This window comes from Eulemur rufifrons, chromosome 30 (assembly GCF_041146395.1).
Source record: "Eulemur rufifrons isolate Redbay chromosome 30, OSU_ERuf_1, whole genome shotgun sequence".
Lineage (NCBI taxonomy): Eukaryota > Metazoa > Chordata > Mammalia > Primates > Lemuridae > Eulemur > Eulemur rufifrons.
The window spans coordinates 42,874,950-42,884,985 of record NC_091012.1 but is presented as its reverse complement, the minus strand read 5'-3'; the positions used below and the strand labels follow the sequence as shown (position 1 = coordinate 42,884,985).

At 40.8% G+C, this 10,036-nt stretch overlaps 1 pseudogene; it reads right to left on the bottom strand.

Annotated features, from left to right (window-relative positions):
* Positions 1–2,596: 2,596 nt before the first annotated feature.
* Positions 2,597–9,204, bottom strand: LOC138378881 (olfactory receptor 10J4-like; annotated as a pseudogene).
* Positions 9,205–10,036: the final 832 nt, after the last annotated feature.

Below are 10,036 nucleotides of genomic sequence, written 5' to 3'. Positions count from 1 at the left end.
ACTTTGACATGTTTCTCACCATTAAGGAAGAGCTGTGCTGAGCCATGCAATCTCCTCCAGTGTCCTCTGGAGAATTACACACATTTGTGAGATGATTGGCAAGGGATATCAAGGTACACTGTGGTTTTGGAAACAAAGTGAAACTAATTGGCTCACAAGAAGATTAAATAACCACATCTTGACTGAGAGCAACAAAGCTTTGTCAATGTTTTAAATGACATGACTCTAGATGGCTCTTTTCCCTTCTTTTATTAACAAGTGTTTATTGAACAATTATTTAGTGTAAAGTGCTATGCTGGGTGCTGGGGATGTAGTATTCAAACAAAACTGACACAGATCCTGCCTTTGTGAAGTTTATAGTGCAAAAAGAGATTACATACACATGTATATACATATATATTCAGATAATTGTTTAATTTCAGTTGTGAGAAAATTATAATGAAAGAGAATCAGGGTGCTCTAAGTGCATATCATAAAGGGACTGGATGGTACCCAAAGAATTAGCCAGATGAAAAGTGGAGTGGAGAAGGAGATAAATAACAGCAAGTGTGAAAGTTCTGAGGAGGCAAGTGGGTTTGAGGAACTTGAAGGAAGCCTGGGAGTCAGGAGTTCAAAAGGCAAAAAATGAGACTGTAGATTTAGGAAAGTGTTTATGTCTTTGTAGGCCTGTAGATGGGCTACGTATCCTTGGATCTGGTGACAGGTAACGTTGGCCACTTTCATGGAGCATTTGGGCTTTATCCTAAGGGCAATGGGAAGTCATTAAAGTTTGCTAGGTTTAGTTGATCATAGACTAGTAGATATTTTTTAAATTTCCCCAGTGGTCAATGCACTAAGCAAACCCCTCAACGTATTTCAGAAACCCGGACTAAAAAAAAAAATCTAAAAGAAAAAGAAAACACATGTATGGATGGAGCAGATGAGGCGTTTCCACTCTGCATCTGCACAGAAGGCTAGGCAGAACCCCTGAGAGGCTAAAAAGTAATTACACTTCTACTCTGGATCCATGTCTTAACCACAAGGAGTGTGTTCTGCAGGTTCTATTTCATAACTGAGGGTAATTATAAGAAGTTAAAACTAGATTAGAGACAATTAGACCCTATACAACAGGGAGCTCTGTGGGTGGTCGGAAAGGGAGTAGGGAGAACCAGCTGGGAAAGAGATTCCCAAACTGCTTGGCATCGTATGACTCATGTTATAAGTGGAGATTTTTGGGGTGTCTGTCTGTGCTCCTGGTGTCTCTTTATAGATGAAGAGGGTGGGCAGGTGAAATGAAGTAAATGCACACATCACTGACAGCCTATCAAGATTACCTTTTTCCTCAAACCAAAGCTTCTAAGGCCAGAAGCCAATAAATGGAAGCAAAAAGAAAAAGAAGGTGAGGACTGCATTGTAATTCAATAGAAGACATCTTATTTCAGCAACTACTTTTTCATCCTGCTCTGAATCTAGAAACTGTGGGGGAGACACAGCAAGCATATGATCTTGCTTTAAGCAGATTCCATGTGTATTGGAGAAGTTTGGTGCAACTGGAGCCCAAAGTGGGAGAAGTGGGATGGTGGGGTGCCCAGAGGCCAGGCTGGGGGGGGGGCTCTAACTTCATCCCAGGATCACTGAGGAATCATGGAGGGTGATAAACAGGGAAGGACAGGGTCAGGCTTGGATTCTAGAAAGATCCACCTGGCCACTGTGGGAAGGGTGGAATGGGGAGAGGGGCATGGCAAGGATCAAGGTTGAGGGGCTTAGACAAAGCTGCTTGTGGAGGAAACTGGAGATGTCTATGACCACGAGGAAGGGGCTGGGGAAGAGAGGCCAACATAGACAAAAAAAAGTGACTCATTTCACTCTCTTATCCACTACACATCCATTGCTTTGATTAGTCATTGATTCATTTAATCAACAAATAATTATTTTGCTTCTACTCTGTGCAGAGCACCATGCTAGGGGAAATTAAGAGGAATTTTATTTCTAGTCTGAGGGGCTTGATTAACTGTTGTGGTGAGTGGAACAGTCAATAGCTGCTCTAGGATTTTTGAAATGGTTCTGATCAGTGGATAAGCAGATAATTTCAGAAACAACAGCAGGTGATGGCTAGCAGTTGGAACACACATGAACTTTGAGGAGGAGCACAGTGAAAGGCACTGCTAGGCAGAAGCTAGGAGGGTGCACTGGGAAGGACTGGAGGATAAGGTTGGATGGGTAGGGTGCTGTGACTATGTGTGTATGCAGGTATGTTTGGGGGGATTGTGTATGAACCTGTACACAAGTATACAACACAACCAAAAACCTCAGCACCAACAAATATTTCTATAACATATGTACACATGGCAGTTGGGGGAAGAGGGAGAAGATGAGAGGTGGGAGGCTTTTGTGGAATGAAGCTGTTGCTCCTAACTTGGGCCTTTCTAATTTTCCCTTCAAAATCATCTGTATATGCTACACTAGCCTCATGGAGTCCTATTTATCTTGGTAAACTTAATCTTACCATGCAGGGATTAATCTTAAGATTGCAAAGGTCCTTAGGGAGGTCTCTGCTCTGCTGGCCATTTCCCTGGAAAGAGAGTGTAGCAGTGATCTGAATGCCCAAGCACTCAGCCTAGTGCCTGACCTCCTTCAGAGAAGCCCAGGCTGCTGAGAAAAGGGACTCCATGGGGAAGGTGAGGGCCCACTGGCTCACAACCCTCTTCAGTACCTTCTTAACATCACTGTGTTGCAGGCTAGACACATTGGGATTGATCATGGAGGTGACCCCAGTGTAGAGCAAAGGGATCTTGTTAAGCACAGCAACCTGGGTTGCTGTGGGAATGGCATACACTGTTCCCAGTGTTCCCTAGTACAGAATGACCACAGTGAGGTGGAAGGAGCAGGTGGAAAAGGCCCACTGCTTTCCTACTGCTGAGGCAACCCTGAGGACAGCAACGACAACATGAATATACGAGGCTATGGTAAGCAGGACGGGCACCATGGTGACAAAGGAGGCTATGAGGAAAGTGGTTTTCTCCACTATCTCAGGATTGGAACAGGCCAGCTTCAGCCTGGGGGCCAGGTCACAGAAGAAGCAGTCAGTCTCATAGGCTGTACAGAATGGCAGCTCAAAAGTCATGGTGACAGTGACCACAGGGGTTAGGGACTCACTCAGCCAACACCCACTTGCAAGCATGATACACGTGCATAGGTTCATGAGGGGATGGGAACTGGAGGTGGCTGCAGATAGCAAGGTAGTGGTCATAAGACATGGCTGCCAGCAGAAAGCAGTCACCTACTACCAGGGAAATGGAGAAGTAAAATGGGACCACATGGCCTACAAAAGCAATCGCCTCAGGATCTGAGAGAAGTTGTCTGTAGCATCCTAGGGGCAATGGAGGTGGTGTACCAGATCTCAAGGAAGGAGAAATTAAATAGAAAGAAGTACCTGGGGGTTTGCAGGCTGTGGTCAATGGAAATGACTAAGGATGACAATGTTCCCCAGTAAGGTCACGACATAGATTTCCAGAAATATTCCAAAAATGAAAAACTATAACCCATGGAGACTCCCAAATCCCAGAAGGAGAAATTCTTTGATCATGGTCAAATTACACAGATCTGTGAAATTCAGGCATCAAATGTGAGAAAAACAGAGACATATAGCCAATTGCAAAAAGAGCCATGTTCCTGGAGGGGAGCAGTAGCACCAGAAATGCCATCTAACACATACCTCTAAAGCCCTGTCTTTTCTCCCTTGGAATGCATTTTCTCTTTTGTTCTCCTAGGTCTATTTACTTAATGATCACTGCGGAATCAGAACCTATGCCCTGGAGAGCGAACTGAGAGGGTGTCTCCCTGCTCTTTTCCACTCTTTCCCTTAACATAACCGGTGATGAATGTACCTTTGGGAGGTTCACAGTGGGAGGCAAACATTTCCTAATGGGGACATGGCATGGTGCAGAAGCTTCTCTGAATTTAATATTGCCTGAACTCCTGAAACTCAGCTTTTAAGACTCAAAAGCTTTTAAGGCTCTAAAATCCTAAAATAACATTGGAATTCATACTGCCCTATCTCCCACTGAAACCCCAAATCAGGGTGGGTTTCACCAGGAACATAATTGGAGGGAGGAGGGGAATTCAGAACTATTGATCTTAAAGTACCTGTAAGAAAAACAAGAGTTTCTGCCAGGCTCTGGGGATATGTGCCTGATTGCTTCCATGGCATCACATTCCTATGGAAATTGGGGGGAAATGTATGTAAAGTTATTCACTTGAAATGTTAGAGAAAAATAATGTTCCATCCTTCATAAATGAAAATGACATCCCTGACTCACAAGCAGTAGGATGTGCATTTAGAGTTATTTTTCTTTTCCAGCAGCGAAGATGGGTTAGCAGTGAGTCATGGGTGCAGCTTCCCCTTCCCCACATTCCTCCCTGTGGTGATCAAAGACCTGCATTTGTGAAATGACAGTCTGGTCTTAGTGCCTGGGCTGTGATAGGATTGGAAATCAGTCTGTACTGTAGCCTAAATTAGGGGCAAGTGTGAGGCCAGAGTTAGGGGTTTTGGTTACTCCGTGTTCCAAGCGGAAGACTCAGTCTGTGGCCAGGGAAAGCTATCTTCTTCGCTCCGTTGTTTGGGGTAATCACAATGCGTCCCTAAAAGCTTACAGATAAGTCATATTTTTTTCAAATGAAGTCCTATTTTAAATCCAGTTAGAGAACTGGGTATTCAAAGGAATCTTATTAAGAATGCTTCTGTGATGTGAAAGAATTTCTTCATAATTTACCCTTTGCACCACTCTGTCTTGTTAATACACTGGGCTTGTGTAAAGGCAGGTTCACCTATGGGGGGGGGAATCCAGGAATTTGGTATGTGTAAGGTAGCACTAATTATGATTACAGTTTATAAAAAAAAATCAATCAGCAACTAGGGTTATCCCTGGGGGTGACAGCTGCCTCTTAATTGGGGGATTAAACTGCAGTGTCCTCTTACCATTTTACCTTGTCTTCAGAGACTGCCAGCCAGCATTCAGAACCGACATTAACATCATTAGATTTTTATCATTCAGTCCCAAGTCTCATTAATCAGTAATGGAATAAACTTTATTTTCCCTTTTGGCTTATAGGCATGCTCCTTGGTGCCTCCAAATTCAAAGGCACACAAGCTTCCCTAAATCCTTATCCATCTTCTCTTTTCTTGCAGTGAGGAGAAATTAATGTAGATGCAAAAGAGAGGCTTCAGCACAGGACTTCATTTATTCCTTCCTTCCTGTAATCACTTACCACATATCTTTGGACATACACTCTGCATCATCTATTGGGCTAAGTAGGCACTGGGGATCAAACCATGAACAAGGAAGGCATGGCCCCAGTGTTCCTAAAATTTACATTCTAGTGGTAGAAGTAGATATTAAACAGACAATTTTACAAATAACTGTAAAATTACTATTGTGAGAAGTGCTATGACAGAGAAATATAGGGTCCTGATGCAAAGAATAATATGCATGGAGGAGTGACCTAGTTTTTGTGAGATGGTCAAAGAAAATCTCTCTGAAAAGGAAGTTATATTACAGTACAGCAGTCCAGACAAGAGACGGTGGTGGCGAAAACCAAGCTGGGATAGAGTAAGGTGAATTAATTTTATGGCTTTTTATACAGCACCATTAATACGTCTTTGTGTACTTTCTGTATGTATATTATACTTTAATAAAACGTTTACTCTAACAAAATGACACGGATTGCAGATGAATTGCATTAGCGGAGAGTGTGAGGCACTAGAAGGAATTAAGAGCGAATCCTAGGTTTTTGGCTTAAACAACTGCATGGATGATTATGTCTTTTCCTGAGATGGGAAGACCAAGCAGGTAATTTACCTTGGGGGGAATTTTCTTTTGTTTCCCTTCTTTCCTTTTTTTCTTTCTATTTATCAGTGGGTTATGATCCATTTCTGGGATGACAGGTCAATAACCTGGTGGCAGACAGAGCTCTGGCCCTGAGAGACAGAGCTCTCACCATGGCTACAAGAGAAGCTCTTAAAATATGTCTCACAAATTTTTGCCTTTGGTCTCAAAAAGGACCAGGGAAGAGAGTGAATAGGTCAGTGTAGACTTTATTCACCTTATAGAAATTGCTCAAAGCCCAGGGTTAGCGACTGCATATCAGGGACATCTTTTTACATATGAAGAACAGGAGAGCACATTTTGATGGGGACTGTTCAGCTCATTTCAACGTGATTCTTCACAAAACCTTCATTAATGGCAATGCAAGTACCCAGAGTTTTCAATTATCTGAGGCTTTTAAAAAATCTGTTTTGTCTTATTTTGCTTTTGCATGAAAGAGACTGATGACAATGAAAGCAACTCAGTCAAGAAAACAATATTCAGGGGATGTACTGGGGTCTGAATACATTCAGTCCTACTCTTTCTCTCTTCTCCATCTTCATTTATTGTTCTGGCCAATCAGAATTAATGCTCAAAATGATGGACGGAGGCTCTGAAAGATCCTCAATCAGTAAAAAGTGATTCAAGTACATCATTATGGTTAATTTGCTAAGTAGGGACAGTGGACTCAGATATCTTAATGGAATTTTTTAAAGCAAAGGCAACGGAAAACACCTTTGTTCTTAACCTCTAATTGTCCAGAAAATCTAATTAACCATATCTCCTCTATCCCTTTCCTTTGGTATTCTCTCAATCACGATTTGCCTTGGTACTAATTCTCTTATGTCATTATAATCACCAAAAGGTGTTCATTAGCATGAAAAGCTGTTTGGTGGACAATATAAAATAAAATCCTCTAAATTCAGATCCCTCCACCACCTCTGGTATGTTAATAGTCACAAAAGTATGATGATAAAATTGAAAGTGTAGCAGCATTAAGTAGAGACTGAGAGATGAGATATAAAATCCCAAACTCATTGCCTCTTTGAGGAAAACTTCTTGGAAAAGGGAAAACTGGGGAGGAATCTGAAGCACAGCTGAAAGTTGGATGCTGGAAAGGAGAAGAGTAGACTTAGATCATAGGGATGGTGATGATCTGGCTGTACCAATCAAGTCCCCGGTGCTCTTTCTCCTTCCCAACCTCCACCTCTATCTATTAAAACAAAATTTAAGCCACAAACACATAACACTCAAATCTGCTCTTGAATCTTTATTCTCCCCAAAGTGCAAATGGCTGATAGCAGAACAATTGTTGAATAATAGAGATCAGGAGTAGTTGGTAAATACAAAAAATCACCTTGAAAGCCCAAACCTCACTATATAGGACAACCATTGGTCAAAATACGTGTATTAACCTATTCCTGAAAGTGATATCTGAGAGAAACTAGGCTGGTGAGCAGAAAAACTTCTCAGTGATAGAGTCTTTGAAAGAACGGAACAGAGAAGACATTCTTGGCTGGTACTACACTAGTTGTCCCAAAAAAGAGAAAGTTAATTTTTTTGTCAATTGTCTCTAAAAGTAATGCTTTTATTGAATAATTCAAGTTTGTGCCACACAGCAGGAAAATCTGGTGAAAAGTTTCTTTTTCCTGTAAAAACAACTTGTGGAAAAGCTACTTTTTAAAAGAATTGAACATTAATGTGGAGAAATCCCCAGGTGTCTAGTGGAATGACTCTGTTAGTTGTGTTTGTGTACCTTGAGACCCAGAGACAGGTATTATTGAGACCTAGAGACAGGCATTTCTGAAATGCCTCAGACAAACATTATTGAGGCCTAGAAACAGACTGGGAGACAGGAATTATTGAGACCTGGTGACAGATATTTCTAATTCAACTATATATATTCTTTTGTGCCAAATCCTTTATGTCCTGTTCTGTTCCATTTTGTCAACATGACAGACAATGAAACAGGCCAGAAAATATCTTGGGCCAAATGATATGTGATATGTCATTATGTGACTTACCTAGTCTAAATGTGCAGAATGGCAACAATTATCCAGGTAAGTTGTGCAAAGAATACCAAACTCATACTTTTGATCCCAACTTTTGAGATACTTCATATAAAAATTGGGGGGGTCTAAATAATCTGGATAAATACCTAAGTTTGTCATTTAACCTACAAATATAGACTCTAATTTTGGCTATTATTTTATAGTAGAAATATGAAATTGATGGAAATCATAAAACATTCATTCTGTAGAAATTCTAGAAAAAAAAAGGCCTCTACAATGCTTGGCTCCAGTGAGTTTACTTTTTAAGCGATTTTATTTTTCTAATTGGCTTCTTCTGTTCATCTTGCCCTCTGAGGCAAGAAAAATAGCATTTTCTAGACTTTCTATGCCTGCTTTATTCCCTTATGCCTAGGAGAACTGAAACATCTTGATCCATCATCCTAATACTTATCTGCTCATATCCTCACAGTGCTAGGCATCTGAATGGTGGGGACATTTATTTGCTTGCATCATTCACACTTCATCCTGCTTTCTGACTCTGACAATGGAGAAAACCTCAGTACCTCTCCTACTTGCTGCTCTCTAATCTCCATCCTGTAGCATTCAAGAGCTCTATCTGCCTGTGCTCACATTTTCTTTTTGGAGCTTCTTGCTCCTGGACACCTATTCTTTTCCAATGGTGACAAATTTACGGTTGTTAGGAAGCTGCAATAGTCACAGGAAGATGGTAGCTTTGCTCTGTACTAGAGGATTTATTATGTCATGGGGAAGTAGTATATTGTAGTAGTTAAGAGCATGGGCTTTCATGTCAGACAGACCTGAGTTTGCATTCTGCTCCTTCACATACTATCTGGGCAAGGAACTTAATCTCTTGGTGCTTCAATTTTCTCACCTGTAAAAAAGATTAATTATAATAATAAAACTACAACATACCTCATAGTGTTTTATTTAGGACTGAATGAGATAATCCATAAAAAGCTGTTGGTGAGGTACCCAGCACTCCTTAAGTGCTCGATCTCATTCTTATTTTACAATGTGTGCATGTGGGTATATCATCATTACTCTTAAGCTGTTTCATGTGTCATCTCCCTCACAAAATGGTAAGTACCTCAAAAGCAGGTGCAATCTCATAGTTTTTCTACTGTTCTCTCCTGATTTCCTTCACATTTCCAGCACAAGTAGTGAGTGCCCAGTAGGATTTTAGAATATATTTATTCATATAACTTTTTCCCATCACAGATAAAATCTACAAGCTCTATTTTTGTCACTGCTGACAGAAATCCAGATAGATGTTTCTTACCTTTCAGTGTCCTCTTCCTTCTAGAAAGGGCTGGCCGCCATGACTTCATGGTCTGGATGCTTCATTCATCTGAACAGAAAATCAAGGCCTACTTTCCAGAGAATTCTCAGTCTAGCTACTGTTCTAACTGTCCAACCTAACATCCTGCCTTAACTTCCTCCCACTGGGGAGTCAGGTTTTGCCTGTTTGCTCAATATGTTTTTCTCATGAAAATCAATTTCCCTGAAGCCTGTTTCTCAAGGGTAATATTTTCCTCCTCCTCTGGAAAAGTTAAACAAAATAGTTGGGTATACAAAGAGCATCTAGACATTCTTGGGCCAACAAGTTTCTCATCAGAGCCCAAGTTCTGAAGTCTGTGGGTTCAGAGGAGCCAATTACTACTCTGAAAACCAAACTCCTCTGCCATGATGAACAAGGCCAACCCTCAGCAACGTGAGGATATTGGGAAAGATTTGTCTGTAGCAACATTTCCTTTCTTTTTCTCTGCACATTCTGCCTTAGCTAATCTCAGTTTCATACTGTCTCTGAACCCTTTTCCCCTCTCTCCACTTCTAGTTCAGTACTCCTAGGAGTTCCTTTCAAAATATTATTTTATCTTTTATTTGAAGTTAAATAAGCATCAATTTTTAAGGAACTCAATATAAAACAGAATATAAACCTCTGGTGGAAATTTTGCACATAGTAGGCACTCAATAGTTGCTGACTAAACAAAACAAGATCTAGAAATATAATTATTTGCTCTTGAGTATGTTCAGTAATGAAATAATGGCTAAGAAAAAGTGTTTTCAAACTTCCACCTGTTCAATACTCCTAGGAAGCCCTTTCAAAATATCAATCCTTCTTTTCAGGCTTTGATTTGTAGTTAAATTTCTTGAACCCAT